General features: G+C 45.3%; 1 protein-coding gene across 1 annotated transcript in view; it reads left to right on the top strand.

The window, feature by feature from the left end:
* LOC138245569 (collagen alpha-1(XXIII) chain-like) overlaps nt 1-16,014 on the top strand; it is a 284,280-nt gene that overhangs the window by 162,855 nt on the left and 105,411 nt on the right. The window lies entirely within an intron of this gene.

Raw genomic sequence — 16,014 nt, 5'->3', positions numbered from 1 at the left:
TGGTCTATGTGACTACACTCAGAACCCCTCAGTGAAAAACATCTCTGTTTTACACTGTTACCCATCTATAATTTTATATCTCAAATTAAAGTAAAAAAGCATTTCAACTGCTTCGGTGCCCTATCATGTTCATATATGACCCTTGTAGGATGACATTCTGGTTGGTACTATGGAACTGAAGCTTAATTATAGAAAAATGTCTTACAGTAAAATACAATGGTTAATTCTGAGGGTTAACTGCTTTGGTTCTATACCTTGTTTATTCTCAAAAACCTATATCAAAGACTCTGATTTCTGATTAAACAACCCGCAAATACTTATGCTTTGGACGCATGATCTTCTGAGAGCAAATTCTTCACAGTTCACCATATCTGCAGGAGCCCTCATTATCTGGACGGTCCCACATACACCTGTGACCCTCGGGTGGTGCTCTTGTACTCATCCTTAGGAGAATCAATCTACTAAGGTTCCAAGTCGAATACTTTACCTCCGGTTTCTCCAACTCAATCTAAAGTTTCGCAGTCAGAAGACATCCTCGATCTAAAATTTACCACCTTATTGATCTGGGAAGTTTACAAATGTGTCCCAGTCTAATAAATGCCCAGGGTCCGCCTTACAGATCTAGCCTCTAGCAGCACTCATGCTACTGGCCACATATTCCATCATAGTGGAGTTATTGTGAAGTCTCATTAACTCCACCATTGCACACATTCAGTCCCAATGTACTTGCATGTATAGAAGCCACTGCTGTGCCCCAAATAACTTGCAAACTATTGAAGAATTTCTAACCTTTACCATCCAATATAGCATATCGAGCAAACAGTTATGACCCAACTTTAACCTTTTACTGCATACAATATATTTTTTCCCTTCCAGGATGGTTTTTAGCTTGAATGAAGCATTGAATATGTTTTCATTTGGGTGTTGGATGATCTCCTTGAAGATGTTAACAAAGGAAAAAAGATCAGCTTGATTTTATGTGACAAGAACCTCACAACCTTCAATATGCTGTATCTTACCATTTTCATTGACTGTCTCTCCAATGTTGAGACCCATTTGAAAGTCCTAAAATACCTTGTTCCTTGTTTTATCAGTACAAATCTTTGGCATCTCCAAGCCAGCTTTCCAGTCAAACTTTACTCTTGGGCCCTCACACAGGCCACATATTTCACCCTTGCATTTCTGAGTATACCTGCTTCCATTAAAATCTCTGCTCTGGGCTGGGTTTGGTTTTGGTGAATTTGCCAACACTCTTCAGCTACTGACCACTTTTCCAGCACTTTTCTAATTTTCTTCACCCACTTTAATTTCTGCATTTGAGATCTTGATGCATACAGTATCTTACACTTTGTGCTCTGTCTTTCTGAAGTACTCTTGCAACACAAGATGCTTAGTACAAATAGTCTCCCTCACACCTCTGACTGCCACACACACATATCTAGCAATCTTTGTAGCATGAATGAGACACTCCCCTCTGGTTTATAGGAACATTAAGTTACTTTCATACTCCTCCTGTACTGAGAGAGAACCAACGAAGAAGCAAACCTGCACAAAGATGAAGCCCACAAAATTCCCAGTCAAAAGTAAAGTACTTTTAGACTTCTCCACTACATTTTATAGAATGGATCACAACACCCTTAGACATCACTGTATGTACTTACTGGGTTTACTGGAAATATGTGTGTATGAATTCAAATGTAATGACTGGATTTGTGTATGAACTCAAAACCTGCAACTCAACTGGGTAGCTTACACTGACTGCATTTGTGGACTGACATTTCCAGTTCACATATGCAACAGAGGTGCTATGGTATTTAAGCATCTAGACGTGCACCACCTAACGTGCAAAAGCTGCATTTGCACCAGCTAACTAGTGAAAATGTACATATTGCATGGGCCGAAATGTCCATGCAAATGTTTAAAAAGATTGCAGTGGCACCTGGCCTGAATCATGATGATCATGTGTGAGCGCGTCTGACCTAATTTGACGTTTTATAATTTATTTGTAAGGGGATGCGTTAGTGGTTTGATGAATCTTTTGACTCAGTTAAGAGTGTTCCACCATGGGCACAAAACATACTCATAGCCCAATTAACAATAACACAACAAAATACGATTAACATTTATCAAAAGTTGGAGTCAGTAATCTTTACACACCATGGCCCATGTGACCATGAATAACCACGCCTTTTAGTAAAAGTTAGAATTTGTATTGCCCTAAATTAACAGTGCTGAGCTCACGTAAAGCAATCTTAATATCAACTGATAGACAAAGATAAACATCATAGGTTGACCAAACGGCGGAAGAACCTTAATTTTACCAAAGCATTTAACATCAAACATTCAAGAGATACCGTACTGATTAATATCAACAACAACTGGACTAATGAGATGGCATACATTTAGACATTTACAGTTGAACAAAATCAATCCTTTGTTAATAACGATTGTTGTACAGGGACACAATAACCCTCAAATTCGAATGGCATGATTGGCCTTCATGCAAAAAGGAAAAGTTAGACAAAGGTTAATTTGGAAAAATATCTAGCTATATGGCTCTAATAAAAATATAGTGGTTGGTACCTAAGAAAAAAGACAAATATCTATGAAAAACACAACTTCATCTCGTTATACCTCTCCTGAATGGATCAGCAAGCAGAGGCGTCTTCATCAGCTGGACATCCGTCTGGTCAGCATTTGCAGTGGGGAAAGTGAAGGAGATTGTCTCAGCCAAAGTTGGCTCTAAATTAGCCTAACCAGATTATAAGGGCATAAGAAGGTAACACTTGAATTAATATTCAATAGCTAAGTAATGAGACTAAGAAAGGGTGTCTAGGACTGCTCTGGATCTCTCCTAGAACATCAATGAGCTCTACTGGTCTGCAACTAACTCTTCTGCTAAGTGTAGTCAGGATAAGTTAAAAATCAATATTTTCTCACGACGTCATTGGTCAGAATATCGGCTGTTCACAGTAGAACTAATAATCATTAATTCTCAAATCTGTGATATAGTTAGGCAGTCTTTCACACGTCGATTAGCTCCTCTTCTCCTGTTCCTCTCACCAGTTTCCGTTAGGTAGTTTGTAGTTGCAATCCACACTCTCTCGTCAGTGAAGCCATTGTCAAGTCCTGGGAATGTTAACTTCTCACGCACCAATGATACAAATGTAACGGTAGCTGGTACATCGTATTACAGCAGACAGTTCCCACAAGAAAGTTTAAGACATCATCTAGTTTAACATTGCAACTTTAGAAATCGATTTGGTCAACCCTGTGTGTGTGCAATGAACTATGAACAACTGAAGCTTCTTTCTTGAAGCAGAAAACATTTACGAACATTTATTAATGCCATGAAGCTTAATATGAGCCTTTGCCGACTAGGCCCAAAATTTCTCAAGTACTCTATGCATAGTAAGTTTAAGCAAATACGTGTCATTTATATGTTAGTGAGATCTACTAATACATTTTATTCCATATGTGGACATTATTTAAACAATTAATTGTAATTTCTTTATTAATGTTGTACACATAATAGTGGCCACTTAGGTGGGCACATTTTCAAAACACTTGATTTCTCTATATTAGCCTAATTCATGTACATTATTAATCAATGCAAATTTATTAATTAATTCAGCTTTCACAATGTACACAAGTAAACAAAGATAAAGAGATGCCAGCAGGTGCTTTACAAAGAAATTGCGGCGTCCGCAACAGGTGCACCATTGCAGTGTTTCTGTAAGTTTGTGCAAATGCTACAGGCAATATTGCAAGGAAATATCAAATAGTGATTGTCACTCCATGTTTCTGTGGTTGGCTGTCTGCAGTAGTTTAAGAAACATGTGGAGTCTGCAGGATGACACCAGCCCGCAGTCAGTTGTATTCCTTTAAACATTTCCAAACACTTCCATTCAGGGTTGGTGTTCACCCGTGCTTAGTTGCTCCTAAAAGTGGTTCAATTTAGGTATTGAGTGGTAATTACAGGGAATGGGGGCTTTATTTGTTATTAAAGCAAACGTTTTCTAAAACTGAACATGAATATGTCCAAACTAAAACAACAATCAACCACCATGTAATAACTTATGACGTAATACAAATCAATTTGATGTTGTACATCTACCCAAACATTTTAAAACTGCCAGTTTGCCCCTTCCCAGAAGAAGCACTGCCTGTGTGTGCGTAAGCATGGATAGCAGAACTATACCCTGAAGGGAATGGGAGACAAGAGACCGCCAGAGCGTCATGGTCTCATCTGGTGTACGTCTTTCAAAGTTCAGGGAACTCAGGGAAGCATTCTTACAGGCTAATGTCACGTGTTCACTGTGAATATGAAAATGAAAAACAAACGATTACTAAAGTTCACAGGCAGAAGCAATGCAATTCCAAAGATGTTTTTCGTTGCTATACTTACCGGCCTCAGAAGGGCTGATCACCATGATACTTAGCCAATGTGAAGGAACCCGGTTTCAGGAATGATGAACTCCTGGTTGAAAGCACTCCTATAAAACAGGTAGGAGGAAGCAAAGGTTAAAAACAAGCCAGGCCACAATCCATAATAAAGTCAAAGTTCAGGTAGAAGTCAGAAAAATAAAGGGAACCAAAAAAGAGAAAAACCATGAATGTAAAGAACAAATAATACAGTGACCAAACTTTAACTATAGTGAAGGAGACAGTACATCACAAGAAGTTGCTGCACACGTCCCCAGAGGGAGTGAACATTAGATAAAGCACTACTGCCACTTGTGACCTGGAAGTCCCACCCCCCTTGACTTTCAGGCTAGCAGTCCTGGCGCACCAGACACCATGCCCAGCTGCCACAGTCTTGCAGGGACTCTGTTGCATTTTCTCCTGACAGCAACAGCAAGTCACCCATCTCCACACACCCTGTTTATATATGACATCCCCATTCAAATGTATTGGCTTCGATGGGAGTTGCTCTCCAAATCTGAATATATTAAGGAGGCAGGGTGTCCTGCAACCCAAGTATTTTCTTTGAAGCAAGGACCCAAACTTCTACTCTATTAGCGAAAATCGGTGACACGTTCAGTTAGTTTTTCATAGTGATATGGTCTTAAAGGCACCAAATTTGTCGTTGTATTACTGTAACTGGTGCATTAACCCCTTACAAGCCAGCTTTCTTTTGAATCCCAGGATGTGGGCAAATGTCAGACTTAAATAATCATACATTTCAGTCACAGAACGGCTCCTCCCATTTACATATGCAGGGCTTTAAATTTAGCCCGTTTGTGTTAAAGTTCAGAATCTTTACTATGCTGTTAATGAACTGCAGGTATGTTCTTTATATTAATGATTTAGGGTAGACAAAGCACTTTAAAGGAGACGTCAAGACCCCCCCCCCCCCCAAAAACAAAATACGTACCAGATTAAATGAGAAGCCTGAAGGGGACATGGTCTCCTTGCAAGGTGTAATCTACAATATATAGATGGACGATTTAGACTACAAGTGCCCTGTTGAATTTTATGCTATTTGCCCACTTGAAAATTCGGAGGACAGGGAAGTAACTGCAATGTCAAGTTTTGAAGGATAACGATCAGGATTCGTTTTTTCCAAACTGATTACTAAATTTTTTTCCACGTGTCTTTCACACAGAGATTTCAGCTCCTTTCAGCAAAACAAAAACTCTGCATGAAACGTAAAAAATTGTACTTCTGATGGTTCCGGTAACTACTGGACACATCAGAATTTTTTAGAGGCCCACCCCCTAGACACAAGACCTCCTCTCTGATTTACTCCATTAGGTGAGCGGCTGTGTGCTGATAGTTACTTTACCTGACACATTTCCATAAGGTGACCACCTAGTGTGGGTGCAAATTCAGGACGATAAGTGTAAAAATTCAGGAGAAAGGGTACAGAAGGTCAAAATTCCTGAAAATTTTTGGGACATAAGGTAACTCTTACAGACACAGAGGAGGTAGTGCGTTAGTATACAAGTAAGTAAATAGACAACCAACCTAAGTTCAAATCAAAATAAGTTTCTATTAGGATACAAAGTAGTATAGCAGACCAAGCAAAATTTGACCACTTGTGTAAGTGACAGAGTATTTTGGTCCCCCTAATGGATGGGCCATCACTGGCAGAATGGGAGGGCGGAGCTGGGCCCAGCCCTACTTACACTTGAATAGGTTTTGTCCTTCCTCCATAGAAAGGGTTGTATACCACCTGTAGTTAGTCTGGAGCCAGAGCATAGCATGAAGGGTACCTGAGGACTTCAAAGGACATTTTCCACCTTCCAGAGGAAGGGTACCAGGTGTAAGTATTAGACCTTAGACGCCAGCTCTTCAGTATACTTCTAGACCTGTAGATTCTCTGCCAGGAAGAAGGACTGCTGTGCTGCTTCAAGCACTGCCACTCTGCTGGACTGCTTCTCTGAAGAACTGCTGCCCTGCTGTGCTGACCTGCTACCTTCTTGCCTGGGTGAGAAAGACTGGACTTGCATCTGTTGACCCTAGGACCCCAAAGTGACTCTAAGTGCTAGCTGGCTACCCTCCTGACTAGAGCCCCAGGGACAGAAGGCTCCAATAATCTTGAATCTGCACCAGGACTCTGCCATCTGTGAGCCTACCTTGCAAAGTGGTGCAACGATCCGGGCTCCGCATTGCGGCCTTGCTTCTCGTCCAAACTACTGTGGCTTTGCAACACATTCTAACGCCAGACTTCTCATTGTAAGCCCTCATTTTTGGGATCCTTGACGACAATGAAGGACCTCGCTGCACAGCCTCACCTCATCTCAGTACTGATGCATTAATTCAGCTGCACGAAACATCTTCCAGCAGCTCGGCCGGTCCTCACCCTTGCAGAGTTTTATTTTTCAGCAAGGGGGAACCTATATCATCGCCCTTGCCAGGGCACTTTTTTCCCCTTCCCCTTAAACTCTTAACCTGCTCAAAGCAGGGGGTAAATGTGAGTGTTAAACTCCGAGCACCAGGGAATTCCACATGCTCTTACACCTGGTAAAACCTGGATCACACAGTTATTCCCCAGTCCATGAGGTTTAGCTCACAATCAATGCAACAGGAGATTGACATTTTGTTGTCATCACATTTTCTATATAATTATGGATTTAACCCCTTCTGTGCACAGGACGTAATGGTTACGTCCTGAGGCACAGTGCTGCTGTGCCCAGGACGTAACCATTACGTCCTGTGCACAGAGCCCAGAGGGAGCGCTCTCGCTCCCTCTGTGGGGTTCCCCCCCACCCCCCCAAATCAGGGATGGAAGGGGAAGCCCTTCCCCTCCCACCCCTCCCAACCCCCCCTGTGACGTCAGCGCGCGAGCGCACGCTGATTAGTCACAGGGTCTCCCCCATCGCGCTGGAAGCAGAGCTTCCAGCGCGATTGAAAAAGAAATGCTTTTGCATTTCTTTTTCAATCCCATGGGGGAGGCCCCGAGAGGCTTCAAAGGGAAGGAAATTTATTTCCTTCCCTTTGAAGTCTCTCACAGGTTTCAAAAGCCGGATTGCTTGCAATCCGGCTTTTGAAACCCCACTGGACACCAGGGATTTTTTTTTTCTTTTCTTGAAATTGGCAAAAGGGAGCGACCCCTTGGGCAAGGGTCGCTCCCAGGGGGGCATTTTTTTAGGAAGGCCTTTTCTGCCCCCCCCTGGGGGCAGATTGGCCTATTATTAGGCCGATCTGCCCACAGGGGGGGCAGAAACCTCTAGGCACCAGGGACCTTTTTTTTTATTTTTTTTTTTAGATGAATTCTTTTTTTTTAGGTGGGGAGCGATCCCTTTGGCAAGGGTCGCTCCCCTACGGGGCAATATATATTTAGGCCATTTCTGCCCCCCTTGGGGGCAGATTGGCCTATTTTGATAAGGCCAATCTGCCCCCCTTGGGGGCAGAAACCATTAGACACCAGGGAGCTTGTTTTTGCGCGCGAATGTCACGCAACAAAGCGACCCCTTTGGCAAGGGTCGCTCCCAGGGGGGGCAATTTTTTGGGAAGGCCTTTTCTGCTTTTCTATTATTAGGCCGATCTGCCCCCAGGGGGGGAAGAAACCTCTAGGCGCCAGGGCAAATTTTTTTTTTGTGTTTTTTTTTTTTGTTCTTTTTTTTTTTTTTTTTGAGATGGGGAGCGACCCATCAGGCAAGGGTCGCTCCCCTGGGGGGAAAATTGTATTTAGACCATTTCTGCCCCCCTGGGGGCAGATTGGCCGATTTTAGGTCAATCTGCCCCCAAGGGGGCAGAAACCACTAGGCACCGGGGATTTGTTTTTTGGCGCCAATGTCACGCAGGGGGAGCGACCCCGTAGGCAAGGGTCGCTCCCGGGGGGGGGTGGGGGTTGGGGGGGCAAATTTATTTTAGGCCATTTCTGCCCCCCGGGGGACAGATCGGCCTATTATTAGGCCGAACTGCCCCCGGGGGGGGGGCAGAACACTCTAGGCGCCAGGGCAATTTTTTTTTTGTGTTTTTTTTTTTTGTTGTTTCTTTTTTTAGAGATGGGGAGCGACCCATCAGGCAAGGGTCGCTCCCCTGGGGGGGCAAATTGTATTTAGACCATTTCTGCCCCCCTGGGGGCAGATTGGCCAATTTTAGGTCAATCTGCCCCCAAGGGGGCAGAAACCACTAGGCACCGGGGATTTGTTTTTTGGCGCCAATGTCACGCAGGGGGAGCGACCCCGTAGGCAAGGGTCGCTCCCGGGGGGGCGGTGGGGGTTGGGGGGGGCAAATTTATTTTAGGCCATTTCTGCCCCCCCTGGGGACAGATCGGCCTATTATTAGGCCGAACTGCCCCCGGGGGGGGGCAGAACACTCTAGGCGCCAGGGCAATTTTTTTTTTGTGTTTTTTTTTTTTGTTGTTTCTTTTTTTAGAGATGGGGAGCGACCCATCAGGCAAGGGTCGCTCCCCTGGGGGGGCAAATTGTATTTAGACCATTTCTGCCCCCCTGGGGGCAGATTGGCCAATTTTAGGTCAATCTGCCCCCAAGGGGGCAGAAACCACTAGGCACCGGGGATTTGTTTTTTGGCACCAATGTCACGCAGGGGGAGCGACCCCGTAGGCAAGGGTCGCTCCCTGGGGGGGGGGGGGGGAATTTATTTTAGGCCATTTCTGCCCCCCCGGGGGACAGATCGGCCTATTATTAGGCCGAACTGCCCCCCGGGGGGGGGGGCAGAACACTCTAGGCGCCAGGGCAATTTTTTTTTTGTGTGTTTTTTTTTGTTGTTTCTTTTTTTAGAGATGGGGAGCGACCCATCAGGCAAGGGTCGCTCCCCTGGGGGGGCAAATTGTATTTAGACCATTTCTGCACCCCTGGGGGCAGATTGGCCAATTTTAGGTCAATCTGCTCCCAAGGGGGCAGAAACCACTAGGCACCGGGGATTTTTTTTTTGGCGCCAATGTCACGCAGAGGGAGCGACCCCGTAGGCAAGGGTCGCTCCCGGGGGGGGGGAGGGGTTGGGGGGGCAAATTTATTTTAGGCCATTTCTGCCCCCCCGGGGGACAGATCGGCCTATTATTAGGCCGAACTGCCTCCGGGGGGGGGGGCAGAACACTCTAGGCGCCAGGGCAATTTTTTTTTTGTGTTTTTTTTTTTTGTTGTTTCTTTTTTTAGAGATGGGGAGCGACCCATCAGGCAAGGGTCGCTCCCCTGGGGGGGCAAATTGTATTTAGACCATTTCTGCCCCCCTGGGGGCAGATTGGCCAATTTTAGGTCAATCTGCCCCCAAGGGGGCAGAAACCACTAGGCACCGGGGATTTGTTTTTTGGCGCCAATGTCACGCAGGGGGAGCGACCCCGTAGGCAAGGGTCGCTCCCGGGGGGGCGGTGGGGGTTGGGGGGGCAAATTTATTTTAGGCCATTTCTGCCCCCCCTGGGGACAGATCGGCCTATTATTAGGCCGAACTGCCCCCGGGGGGGGGCAGAACACTCTAGGCGCCAGGGCAATTTTTTTTTTGTGTTTTTTTTTTTTTTGTTGTTTCTTTTTTTAGAGATGGGGAGCGACCCATCAGGCAAGGGTCGCTCCCCTGGGGGGGCAAATTGTATTTAGACCATTTCTGCCCCCCTGGGGGCAGATTGGCCAATTTTAGGTCAATATGCCCCCAACGGGGCAGAAACCACTAGGCACCGGGGATTTGTTTTTTGGCGCCAATGTCACGCAGGGGGAGCGACCCCGTAGGCAAGGGTCGCTCCCGGGGGGGAGGATGGGGGTTGGGGGGGCAAATTTATTTTAGGCCATTTCTGCCCCCCCGGGGGACAGATCGGCCTATTATTAGGCCGAACTGCCCCCGGGGGGGGGGGGCAGAACACTCTAGGCACCAGGGCAATTTTTTTTTTGTGTTATTTTTTTTTTGTTGTTTCTTTTTTTAGAGATGGGGAGCGACCCATCAGGCAAGGGTCGCTCCCCTGGGGGGGCAAATTGTATTTAGACCATTTCTGCCCCCCTGGGGGCAGATTGGCCAATTTTAGGTCAATCTGCCCCCAAGGGGGCAGAAACCACTAGGCACCGGGGATTTGTTTTTTGGCGCCAATGTCACGCAGGGGGAGCGACCCCGTAGGCAAGGGTCGCTCCCGGGGGGGGGGTGGGGGGGCAAATTTATTTTAGGCCATTTCTGCCCCCCCCCCCCTGGGGCCGGCTGAGCTACAGGCTAAACACCACAGGTAGGCACCTTGCAAAAAACACCTCTGTTTTCTGTGAAAAAATATGTTGTGTCCACGTTGTGTTTTGGGCCATTTCCTTTTGTGGGCGCTAGGCCTACCCACAGAAGTGATGTACCATTTTTATCGAGAGACTTAGGGGAACGCTGGGTGGAAGGAAATTTGTGGCTCCTCTCAGATTCCAGAACTTTCTGTCACCGAAATGAGAGGAAAAAGTGTTTTTTGGGCCAAATTTTGATGTTTGCAAAGGATTCTGGGTAACATAACCTGGTCAGAGCCCCGCAAGTCACCCCATCTTGGATTCCCCTGGGTTTCTAGTTTTCAAAAATGCACTGGTTTGCTAGGTTTCCTCAGGTGTCGGCTGAGCTACAGGCCAAAATCCACAGGTAGGCACTGCTTTTTATAAAAAAAATTGATGTGTCCACGTTGTTTTTTGGGCCCTTTCCTTTCGTGGGCGCTAGTCCTACCCACACAAGTGAGGTATCATTTTTATCGGGAGACTTGGGGGAACGCTGGGTAGAAGGAAATTTGTGGCTCCTCTCAGATTCTAGAACTTTCTGCCACAGAAATGTGAGTAACATGTGTATTTTTAGTCAAATTTTGAGGTTTGCAAAGGATTCTGGGTAACAGAACCTGGTCCGAGCCCCGCAAGTCACCCCTCCTTGGATTCCCCTAGGTCTCTAGTTTTCAGAAATGCACAGGTTTGGTAGGTTTCCCTAGGTGCCGGCTGAGCTAGAGGCCAAAATCTACAGGTAGGCACTTCGCAAAAAACACCTCTGTTTTTTTCCAAAATTTAGGATGTGTCCACGTTGCGCTTTGGGGTGTTTCCTGTCGCCGGCGCTAGGCCTACCCACGCAAGTGAGGTATCATTTTTATCGGGAGACTTGGGGGAACGCTGGGTGGAAGGAAATTTGTAGCTCCTCTCAGATTCCAGAACTTTCTGCCACAGAAATGTGAGGGACATGTGTTTTTTTTAGCCAAATTTTGAGGTTTGCAAAGGATTCTGGGTAACAGAACCTGGTCCGAGCCCCGCAAGTCACCCCTCCTTGGATTCCCCTAGGTCTCTAGTTTTCAGAAATGCACAGGTTTGGTAGGTTTCCCTAGGTGCCGGCTGAGCTAGAGGCCAAAATCTACAGGTAGGCACTTCGCAAAAAACACCTCTGTTTTTTTCCAAAATTTAGGATGTGTCCACGTTGCGCTTTGGGGTGTTTCCTGTCGCCGGCGCTAGGCCTACCCACGCAAGTGAGGTATCATTTTTATCGGGAGACTTGGGGGGAACGCTGGGTAGAAGGAAATTTGTGGCTCCTCTCAGATTCCAGAACTTTCTGCCACAGAAATGTGAGTAACGTGTATTTTTAGCCAAATTTTGAGGTTTGCAAAGGATTCTGGGTAACAGAACCTGGTCCGAGCCCCGCAAGTCACCCCTCCTTGGATTCCCCTAGGTCTCTAGTTTTCAGAAATGCACAGGTTTGGTAGGTTTCCCTAGGTGCCGGCTGAGCTAGAGGCCAAAATCTACAGGTAGACACTTCGCAAAAAACACCTCTGTTTTTTTCCAAAATTTAGGATGTGTCCACGTTGCGCTTTGGGGTGTTTCCTGTCGCCGGCGCTAGGCCTACCCACGCAAGTGAGGTATCATTTTTATCGGGAGACTTGGGGGAACGCTGGGTGGAAGGAAATTTGTAGCTCCTCTCAGATTCCAGAACTTTCTGCCACAGAAATGTGAGGGACATGTGTTTTTTTTAGCCAAATTTTGAGGTTTGCAAAGGATTCTGGGTAACAGAACCTGGTCCGAGCCACACAAGTCACCCCTCCTTGGATTCCCCTAGGTCTCTAGTTTTCAGAAATGTACAGGTTTGGTAGGTTTCCCTAGGTGGCGGCTGAGCTAGAGGCCAAAATCTCCAGGTAGTCACTTTGCTAAAAACAGCTCTGTTTTCTGTGATGTGTCCACGTTGTGTTTTGGGGCATATCCTGTCGCGGGCGCTAGGCCTACCCACACAAGTGAGGTATCATTTTTATCGGGAGACGTGGGGGAACGCTGGGTGGAAGGAAATTTGTGGCTCCTCTCAGATTCCAGAACTTTCTGCCACAGAAATGTGAGGAACATGTGTTTTTTTAGCCAAATTTTGAGGTTTGCAAAGGATTCTGGGTAACAGAACCTGGTCCGAGCCACACAAGTCACCCCTCCTTGGATTCCTCTAGGTCTCTAGTTTTCAGAAATGCACAGGTTTGGTAGGTTTCCCTAGGTGCCGGCTGAGCTAGAGGCCAAAATCTACAGGTAGTCACTTTGCTAAAAACAGCTCTGTTTTCTGTGATATGTCCACGTTGTGTTTTGGGGCATATCCTGTCGCGGGCGCTAGGCCTACCCACACAAGTGAGGTATCATTTTTATCGGGAGACATGGGGGAACGCTGGGTGGAAGGAAATTTGTGGCTCCTCTCAGATTCCAGAACTTTCTGCCACAGAAATGTGAGGAACATGTGTTTTTTTAGCCAAATTTTGAGATTTGCAAAGGATTCTGGGTAACAGAACCTGGTCCGAGCCCCGCAAGTCACCCCTCCTTGGATTCCCCTAGGTCTCTAGTTTTCAGAAATGCACAGGTTTGGTAGGTTTCCCTAGGTGGCGGCTGAGCTAGAGGCCAAAATCTACAGGTAGTCACTTTGCTAAAAACAGCTCTGTTTTCTGTGATATGTCCACGTTGTGTTTTGGGGCATATCCTGTCGCGGGCGCTAGGCCTACCCACACAAGTGAGGTATCATTTTTATCAGGAGACGTGGGGGAACGCTGGGTGGAAGGAAATTTGTGGCTCCTCTCAGATTCCAGAACTTTCTGCCACAGAAATGTGAGGAACATGTGTTTTTTTAGCCAAATTTTGAGGTTTGCAAAGGATTCTGGGTAACAGAACCTGGTCCGAGCCACACAAGTCACCCCTCCTTGGATTCCCCTAGGTCTCTAGTTTTCAGAAATGCACAGGTTTGGTAGGTTTCCCTAGGTGGCGGCTGAGCTAGAGGCCAAAATCTACAGGTAGTCACTTTGCTAAAAACAGCTCTGTTTTCTGTGATGTGTCCACGTTGTGTTTTGGGGCATATCCTGTCGCGGGTGCTAGGCCTACCCACACAAGTGAGGTACCATTTTTATCGGGAGACTTGGGGGAACATAGATTAGCAAAGCAAGTACTATTGCCCCTTGTCTTTCTCTACATTTTTTCCTTCCAAATATAGGAGTGTGTGTAAAAAAGACATCTATTTGAGAAATTCCCTGTAATTCACGTGCTACTATGGTCACCCCGGAATTCAGAGATGTGCAAATAACCACTGCTCCTCAACACCTTATCTTGTGCCCTTTTTGGAAATGCAAAGGTTTTCTTGATAGCAATTTTTTACTCCTTATATTTCAGCAAATGAATTGCTGTATACCCGGTATAGAATGAAAACGCACTGCAGGGTGCAGCTCATTTATTGGCTCTGGGTTCCTCGGGTTCTTGATGAACCTACAAACCCCATATATCCCCGCAACCAGAGGAGTCCAGCAGACGTAACGGTATATTGCTGTCGATAATCTGACATTGCAGGGAAAAGTTACAGAGTAAAACGTAGAGAAAAATTGATGTTTTTTTCACCTCAATTTCAATATTTTTCTTTTTCAGCTGTTATTTTCTGTAGGAAACCCTTGTAGGATCTACACAAATGACCCCTTGCTGAATTCAGAATTTTGTCTACTTTTCAGAAATGTTTAGGTTTCTGGGATCCAGCATTGGTTTCATGACCATTCCTGTCACTGACTGGAAGGAGGCTGAAAGCACAAAAAATTGCACAAATGGGGTATGCCCCAGTAAAATGCCAAAATTGTGTTGAAAAATTGGGTTTTCTGATTCAAGTCTGCCTGTTCCTGAAAGCTGGGAAGCTGCTGAGTTTAGCACCGCAAACCCTTTGTTGATGCCATTTTCAGGGGAAAAACCACAAGCCTTCTTCTGCAGGCACTTTTTCCAATTTTTTTGAAAAAAACGAAATTTTCACTGTATTTTGGCCAATTTCTTGGCCTCCTTCAGGGGAACCCACAAAGTCTGGGTACCTCTAGAATCCCTAGGATGTTGGAAAAAAAGGACGCAAATTTGGCTTGGTTAGCTTATGTGGACAAAAAGTTATGAGGGCCTAAGCGCGAACTGCCCCAAATAGGCAAAAAAAGGCCTGGCACAGGAGGGGGAAAAGGCCTGGCAGCGAAGGGGTTAACAAATTTGCCACATAATCCATCACTTGTTGCATAATCTGCAGACCTTTACAGAAAAAGTTGCTTCTAGGTTTCAATCGAATGTTACTAAAAGCACAGTGACACGTGTTACCACGCAATGAAAGGCCCTTTGAAAACATTGACTGCTTCCCTTTCTGTTCCTTATTGTGAATTTGTTTGCTGCACTCATACTGATGAGGTAGAATCTTTGCTAGGCTGAGTTAACCTGCGGAAAAATGACAAAATAAGGACGTTATTTTATCACAAAATTTGCTGCATAATTTATCTTTTTTGCCACTTAATGTAGTCAATCTTGCTGCATAATTTTTCTCCCCTGCTGCATAATTCCAGTAGTGTTGCTCATTATTGCACAGTACTGGTGGTGTTTTACCACATGATACTGGAGACCACATCCCTCCAGTACCATGCACCTCCTCATGTGAGCCTAAAGAAAATAACTTTGATTTACAACTCCCTAATTTTCCCATGCCAAGATACAAATTCCTAACTACACACGTTAATAGAAGTTTTAGCTTTACCTGAACAGCGACAAACAGTTAGTCCTTTGCATTTAATAAGCACCGTTTTGGGATGACTTGGGTGATCTATAACAGTTGGAGTTTCTCTCTCGACTCCTTTCCGTGTGACACTCCAACACCTTTAATCTGCTGTCCAGTCAGACAACATTACTACTATCTGAAACCATATCTGTTTGTCATGTCAGTGGTGCTGCAGTCCACATATGCCATTTAACTCTTCACTTGATTTCATGTGCAAAATAATCTTTTGTTTGCAAAAGTTAATGAGTGCTACCGTTTGCTTCCCATGTGCTGCGTTGTGCAGCTTTGCAGTTTGGCAACACTTTTGCAGCCATGTGCTTTGCATATGAGTACCCATGCTAATGTTGTAAATCTGGGGCGTTTTGCTTTACAAAGTGAATGGACATCATACATTTAGAAGAATACCCTCTTTTTATCCCTTTTCCAGCAACAATGTTTCTTCAGGTTTATTACTTTTTCCCACATGTTGCTTGATATGAGGAAACATGATTTACAGTCCTTTTGTCTATATATAATAGCAGAGGCACTACAATGAATTGCATATGGATGAAAATACTTTCCAACAACACACAATAAAATGTTATGTTGGCAAGATGCTGATGTCTGCAATGGAGAAAG

The sequence above is a fragment of the Pleurodeles waltl genome, chromosome 7 (genome assembly GCF_031143425.1).
Source record: "Pleurodeles waltl isolate 20211129_DDA chromosome 7, aPleWal1.hap1.20221129, whole genome shotgun sequence".
NCBI lineage: Eukaryota > Metazoa > Chordata > Amphibia > Caudata > Salamandridae > Pleurodeles > Pleurodeles waltl.
This window is presented reverse-complemented; position numbering and strand designations above follow the sequence as displayed.